Below are 8,211 nucleotides of genomic sequence, written 5' to 3'. Positions count from 1 at the left end.
CTACAAGAAACGGGGCAATTAAAAACCAATTAATGAGGGTATTAAACCCTCGCGTATTCCCGAGGCTAAGAGCACTAATGCAAAAGCGCGCGCTTTTAAGAAGAGGCAAAAGAAGACGTTCCGTATTCAAAAAAGGAGAACTCTACAAAGATGAAATCGACAAAATGCTCGAGTTCGGCTTCACCAGAGAAGGATCGAAGTCCTAAAACTAAGACTCGACCTCAGAAAGAAAGACGAGCTCGAGCAGGGGCACTTTTCATACCCTGGGTCGAGTTATCCGACCCGGGATGTTTAGCGACAAAGCGATCGACCTCTTCAGGTCAGACTATCCGACCTCTTCTCGAAGAGCTCGGCCAAATTGCTAGGAAAGCCCAATAAAGGGCCCAGATAGAGGAACACGACCCAAATCCAAAGGAAGCCCAAGCCTATAGAGATAAGGGCGGTTTCCTTGAAGATAAGATGACCTCACTCAAAGATAAAGATAAGATAAGATAACTAACTTATCTTATCTAAAAAGGTTACTCCACACCATTATAAATACACTGGAGCACCCAGGTATAACTCATACTCTGATTCTACTAAAAACCTGCTTAATACCCTTGCTAACTTATGCATCGGAGTCCCTTACAGGTACCCCTCACCCTCCGATAACGAAGGATCAGCAGCCCAGCCAAGCTCAATCAGTCGGATACGATAGCTCCGACCGCCACTCACAGCCGGACACGTCATCTCCGATCAGCACAGAAGATCTCGTCCGAGATCGACCTACAGTTTTAGGTAACCCTCGGAACAATATCAATCTAGTGTGTGTGATGATCCTTATTGTAGTTGTCAATCACAATCACCACCACCCTATGCCTATGAACCACCTCCAATGTATGGGAACTCTCAACCACAAGATGAATCACCTCCCATATTTGAAAAAATCATGGCTCAATTTGCTAACATTAACGCTATCTTGGAATCATTGGACTCATGCAACAAGCAAAGCATCTCCATGGATGAATGTGAGAAATCAACAGAAGAAAGGAGCATGAAGGAGATTTTATAATATCAACATGAGGACAAGGAGACGGGGTATGTCTTACAACAAGTGGAGAGTAAAGAGATTGTTAATGAAGAAGAAGTTGTTGAAGAGCTAGGCAAAATTGAACAAGAGATGGATTTCAAGTTTGAGAACACTTCCACACCAAGTGACATTGTTGATGATTTTGTGAAAGTTGTTGAACCTTCTTCCATTGATCTTGAAGGCGATGTTAGGGAGGGTGCGCAACCTCCTAAGCGTATAATGAATGATGAAGAATTGGAGGAAGGTGAACAAGCAACAAATCTTCCTCTTGAAGATGAGCCCACACCAACACATGATCCTTTGGTATTTGAGGAATCTTCTCCTATTGATATTGAGGTGAATGTTGAGATAAGTTCCACATTACCTCCATGTTGTGAGATGAAGAGTAGGGAAGAGCTAGAAGAAGTTGGTGAAGAGGAGGTTGAATGTGAAGAACTTTGTCAAGAGGAAGAGGTTGAAGTTGAAGAAGCTTGCGAGGAGGTGGAGGTAGTCAAGAAAGAGCACAAGGGAATAGACCTCACATTGTCTAAGTGTAGGGAGGTCCCCTTTCTTAAATCACCATCCAACATAACATTCAAGTGGGTAAAATTCTTGCTTTCTATGATTTGTTTTTCATCTAACAATCAACAATTATTCAATGCATGCATACATTCATCATGAGGTCTTATTCATAGGTTGTAATGGGGCTAGGTTAAAGGTAAGGATGCATATGGTCAAGTGAGCTTGGAATTTGAATATTTGATTAACCTAAGCTCTCACCAAACACATATAACAGCCTATACAATTCTCATACACAACCTAGCTACCCATGATTCCCACTTTTTCACATACTCATGCATTCTCTTTAATTAACATTCCATATGCATTGATTTTTATTGAACTTTACCTTGGGGCATTTTTGTCCCCTTTTTATTTTTTTCTCTTTTTTTATTTTTTCTATTTTTGTTTCTTTTATTTTTTTCTATATTTTTTTCTACACACATTTTTTTTTCAAAAGTATATACAAACGTATTAATGCATATGGTTTTACATATTTAATGCATAAGCATATACCCAATCCCAAAAATCTTCAACAAAAATATAAAAACAGACTTTCCTCTCAACCAATGTCCCAAGTTTTCCATACCCAAATGATACACACCCTCACTAGCCTAAGCTAATCAACGATCCAAATTAAGGACATTTATTGTTTTTCACTTAGGGGTAGTGATGTGCTAACATTAAGAACAAAAGGGATTAAATAGGCTCAAAATTGACTAACAATGGTTGATGAAAGGTGGGCTATTTAGGTTAGTGAGCTAAATGAAATGATGGCTTCAATCATATAAATGCATGTATACATAGAATAATGGATATAAAGAATCAAACAAATCAAAGATTTCAATCATAGAAAGAGAATAATGCACACAAGAATGAAAATAAGTGGTTATAAGATGTAACCATACAATTAGGCTCAAAACTCACATTCTTGTGTTCTTAGCTCAAAAACCATGTTCCCAAATAAATTCTTCAAGCAAGTTCAACAAGAAAAAAATTTTCAAATTGGTAGGGTGCCCTAAAAACAATTTTTCTTGGAAAAGAAATCATCACCATAACCAAGTAGTCCTAACATAAAAAGAAATGGTAAAATATGTACAAATTCTAACTAACATGCAACCTATTATGCAATGCAACAACTAACTAGCAAAGGAAATCAAGACTTGGTATTGAAAGAAAGAAATTGTTATACATGGAGATTGGGCGGACTACCTCCCCACACTTAAAAATTTGCACCGTCCTCGGTACATGCAAAGAAGAGCAAGGTGGATGGGTTGCTACAATTGATGAGCTCCTTCCAAAGGTTGTGTGGATGGACTTGTTTGTTGCCCCATTTGAAGCTTATCCTTTCCCTCTTGGTGGCCAACCTAAAAGGAAAGAAAAAAAAGAGAATTACGCCTACAACAAAGATAGCAAAGCAAATAGAACATAGGCAGGGGCTAATGCCAAATAAGAGTAAGGTTCTCACTACATGGTAGCTACAACATGTGAGTGAGAAAACAATATAAGCTAAGGCATATTAACTAACACTTGATGTAAGAGCAAGTTAAAGCATGAAGAGCATATTGAGCATCAAGTTCAAACAGAATTTAACATAAACAAGATTAGTGATAAGCATGAGAGCAATTGGTCCCATCCTAACTCAATGATGATGAGGTATAAGAACAAGGGATCATGAGTCAGGAAGGACTAAAGCACTAATCTTGTGTGTAGAACAAATATCACAATTAATGCCAAACAAGTCACGAAGCACCAAGATTAACCAAGAAATTCTCAACAATTGAGTAAGAGCATTCAACACCATTATTAAAATAAGAAACTCGAAAAAAATAAAGTAAAAACAGGATATAAAAAAAAATGAAAATGCGAAGAATAAAAGTATGCGAATGTAATGGACAAAAGAAAATGAAAGATGATAAAAGTATGCGAATGTCATGCATGCGTGCGCGTGGGCGGGCAGGTGGGACAAGTGACGCGTACACGCATAGCACGCATACGCGCGGATGTGAAGGTGGCGACCGACGCGTACGCGTCATGCACGCTTGCACGTGGGTCGCAGGCACAGAATAGGCACAACTTGGACACAACTCTCTGGTTTTTGTACCAGGAGTATGAGATGCACCACCAACGCGCACGCGCACAGCACGCTCGCGCGCGGATGCTCGTTTTTTTTTTTTTTTAAGATGCTTAGAACAAAAACAGGGTACTCTCCTAATCTACAAGAATTCTAAAACAATCAAAAATCAAATTTAACAAAAAATCTTTTTGGTTTTTGAAAATTTTTCAAATACATTAAAAATAAAACTTATACTACAAGCAAAACACTACTCAACAACAACTAAGCTACAACTTAAGGCAAAAATCTAATCAAACAAACTAACAACCAAAATATTAAAACAAGAGTATGCAAAGAAGAAAACTACCTAACAATGGCAACCCAGTTCATCCATTGATTATATTTACAAGAGAATGGAAAGAGTTTACCATAGTGGAGTGTCTCCCACCTAGCACTTTTAGTTTAAGTCCTTAAGTTGGACATTTGGAAGGCTCCTTGTTATGGTGGCTTATACTTGTACTCATCTTGAAACTTCCACCAATGCTTGGACTTCAAGTAAGCTCCAAAATTCAAAATCAATGGCACCAAGCTTTGATGAAGTTCCACACAAGCTAAGGGCTTCCAAAATTGATCTTCATATATTTCCGGATCCCAAATCTTATTTTTGCACCCATCTTCTAATTGATCATCATGATTCCAATTGGGTGTTTTAGCCTTAGAATTCTCAAATAAGCCTCCAAACAACTTCCTAGACCCAAACAATCTATCTCTACACCAACCTTTGTAATTAAACTTTGAACATATAACCATTATGAACTTAGAGTGATGTTTCCAACCACTATACAACTCTCTCCTACTCTTAACTCCATAAAGAGCTCTAAGTTGACCATCATTTTCGATCAAACCATATTCAAGTGGGAAAGTAAAGATTAGAGATTCAATCCTATACGCTTGAGCGACTAGAGCGGATACACTTCCGGTGAGAGTTTGATGCTCAATTCCTTGTCCCCAGCTTTCATGAGCTTTCTTCTTGCAAGTCTATTTGAACTTCATTTTGATATTTGAATTGGTAGAGTTTGTGAGTCGTCATATGACCTTTTCCCTACTTGCTTATATATGTTCTTGGAGATTGATTTACTTTTGACCAAGTAGGTAGAATCATTTTGCATTTAGTTGCATTCATATAGATATGTGCATATAGTTTATTTGCATTGAATAAATGTTCAAACCCCTTTTCTTGTCATTCTTTATTCTTAGCATGAGGACATGCTTGGTTTAAGTGTGGAGGGATTTGATAAACCCCGATTTTGTGATTTATCTTGTGCTTAATTTGGGGGATTTTATCAACTTTTCTCACATTTATTCAATGAAATAGCATGGTTTTGTAATTTCCCTACATTTGTGCTTAAGTGTGAAAATATGCTTTTTAGGCCTTAAAATAGCTAAATTTAACTCACTTTAATTCCATTCGATGCCTTGATATGTTTGTTGAGTGATTTCAGGTTCATAAGGCAAGTATTGGATGGAGGAAGTGAGTAGAAAAGCATGCAAAGTGGGAGAACTCATGAAGAAATGAAGGAACTGCAAAGCTGTCAAGCCTGACCTCTTCGCACTCAATCGACCATAACTTGAGCTACAGAGGTCCAAATGAGGCAGTTCCAGTTGTGTTGGAAAGCTAATATCCGGAGATTTGAAATGATATAAAATTTGCCATAGTTGCCTGATGTATAGGGGTGCGTACATGTACATGACGCGCACGTGCCGATGGAGCAGCGTGATTCACTAAAGTGAAATCGTGGCCAGCGATTTGCTGCTCATTTTGGGTCCAATCTAACTCATTTCTGATGCTATTGAACCCAAGGATTGAAGGGGAAATGAACCAAGTAGTCATAGTTTAGTTTTCATTATATTTTAGGGTAGAATTCTAGAGAGAGAAGCTCTCCCTTCTCTCTAGAATTTAGGGTAGTTTAGGTTTAATTTTCTTAAATCCAATTTTAAATTCTTGTTTTGATTTAGTCTTCCCTTTTTAATTTCTTGTTATTACACCTTTGTTCTTCTAGTTCTTGTTGTTGATTTCCCTATTTTGCCATTTTTATGTTTATGAACCATTGTTGAATCTTGATTTCTTTGAATGCAATCTTATGTTTCTAAGTCCCTTTTATGTTTATCTTCATTGTTATCGTTGATTTCTTGCTTGTGGTAGTTTTGGGTTTCCTTTAATTCTTGCATTTTATGATGTTTACTTTCCTTGCACACTAGGTGTTTGATAAAATGTTTCCTCTATTTTTTGAGTAGTTTCATTTGCTCTTGGCCTAGACTAACGGAATTGAGTGACCTTGAGTCATTGGGTGATTTGAGAACCCTTGATGATCAATTTGATACTCATTGACACCAACCCACTACTAATCTAATTAGTAGATAGGTTGGGACTTATGGGTTGATGTGATCAAGCCTATTTGACGTACTTCAAGCTTAGGAGTAGATATTACGTACTTAAAGCTTCTAGAAGTAGACTTAATAGGTAGGCCCCTCATAATTATCAATGCATGGTTTGTAGACAAGGATGGTGATCTCAATTACCTATGTCTAGCCAAGAGTACTGTTTTGAGGGTTACCTGAAACTGTAGGTCGATCTCAGACGAGATCTTCTGTACTGGTCGGAGATGGCGTGTCCGGCTGGTGGGTGGCGGCCGGAGCTGTCGTGTCCGGCTTGTGGGACCAGCTGCACTGCTGATCCTTCGTCACCAGAAGGTGGGGGTACCTGCAAGGGACTCCGATGCTTAAGTTAGCAAGGGTATTAAGCAGGTTTTTAGTAGAATCAGAGTATGAGTTATACCTGGGTGCTCCAGTTTATTTATAATGGTGTGGAGTGACCTTTTTGGATAAGATAAGTTAGTTATCTTATCTTATCTCATCTTTAAGTGAGGTCAGCTTATCTTCAAGGGAACCGCCCTTACCTTTAGAGGCTTGGGATGCCTTAGGATTGGGCTGTGTCCCTTCATTTGGGCTTGTTTGGGCCATTCATGTCGAATTGGCCGAACTCTTTTAAAGAAGAGGTCAGGGGTCCTGACCTGAAGAGGTCAGTCGCCTTGTCGCTAAACATCCCGGGTCGGATAGCTCAACCCAGGGTATGAACAAGTACTTTCCCAATTATTTTATTAGTCCTTATCATTTACTTTCTTGTTGTTTACTTCTCTTGTTAATTACCAAATCAAACCCCCTTGCATTTTCATAGCCAATAATTGAGCACTTCATTGCAATTCCTTGTGAGACGACCCAGAGTTTAAATACTTTGGTTAATTCTTATTGGGGTTTGTACTTGTGACAACCAAAATTTTTGATGTGGGAATTGTTTGTTGGTTTGGAGCTATGCTTACAACGAAGTAATTCTTTCTATAAGAAGAAAATCTAGACCATCGAGCATGTGGGTCCCACCTTTTTCTGAAAATTCAATCCGAAAAACCCATCAGTAAAAATGCTTCACATTCTCTAAATTGAAAAGCAATTAATGGGTGTCTTTTGGGATACCAAACTTAATTTCTTTGCATATAGTAAATTGGTTTTACCATTGGACTTTAATGTGTACATAATGGGTGGAATAAATTTAATTCTTTCACACTCGTCTACTTCCAATCCCTACGTACCCAATAAAGAGGCCATTCAGGCACCCACCAAATTACTAATTGCATTCAAACTTAAACCAAATTGGGCTTTCTATGTGAATTTCCTATGGTGGTGGCCATACCAAACTTAATTTTTGGGCTTACTTCCAAGGTTAATTCAATCAAGTTCTGTTGTAAGCCTAAATTAAGTGGGTTAGTGGCTACACCAAACTTAGCTTTTTAGCTAGTTCTTCAGCCCAAATAATCAACCTTACTCAGTGTTGTACTTCTAGCAAACTAGAAACAAAATCAGGGAACTATTAACTAATTAACTAACAATAAGAGCTGAAAATCAAACTACCTAAGTGACTAACATAAACTACGTCTAGAAAGCATGAAAAATGAAAGGATATGGATGTTGGGGTGCCTCCCAACTAGCGCTTCTTTAACGTCACTAGCTTGATGTCCCTTCTTCCTTAGTTGAGGTTGTAGCTCACTCTCTGCTCATCCAATGAGTCCCCCAAATAATGCTTGAGTCTGTGGCCATTGACAGTGAAAGTTCTTTGTGTCTTGTCCTCCATAAGCTCTACATGACCATAGGGAGAAACTTTAAGAATTGTGAAGGGTCCAGAACATCTTGACTTGAGTTTCTCTGGGAAGAACTTGAGTCTTGAGTTGTACAGCAACACTTTTTGGCCTTCTACAAACTCCCTCTTAGCTAGCTTTTGGTCATGCCACTTCTTTCCCCAGCAGCTTAATTATCAAAGTTCAACATCTTTAGAGCCTAAAATGCTGTATGTTCAAGCTCCACTCGTAGATGACAAGCCTTCCCAAACACTAATTGGTATGGATACATGCCAATAGGTGTCTTGAAAGCTGTTCTATAAGCCCACAGTGCATCATCTAGCTTCTTGGACCAATCTTTTCTTGAGTTCCCAACAGTCTTC

The sequence above is a fragment of the Arachis hypogaea genome, chromosome 20 (assembly GCF_003086295.3).
Source record: "Arachis hypogaea cultivar Tifrunner chromosome 20, arahy.Tifrunner.gnm2.J5K5, whole genome shotgun sequence".
Taxonomy (NCBI): Eukaryota; Viridiplantae; Streptophyta; class Magnoliopsida; order Fabales; family Fabaceae; genus Arachis; species Arachis hypogaea.
Note: the sequence above shows the minus strand (reverse complement) of the source record.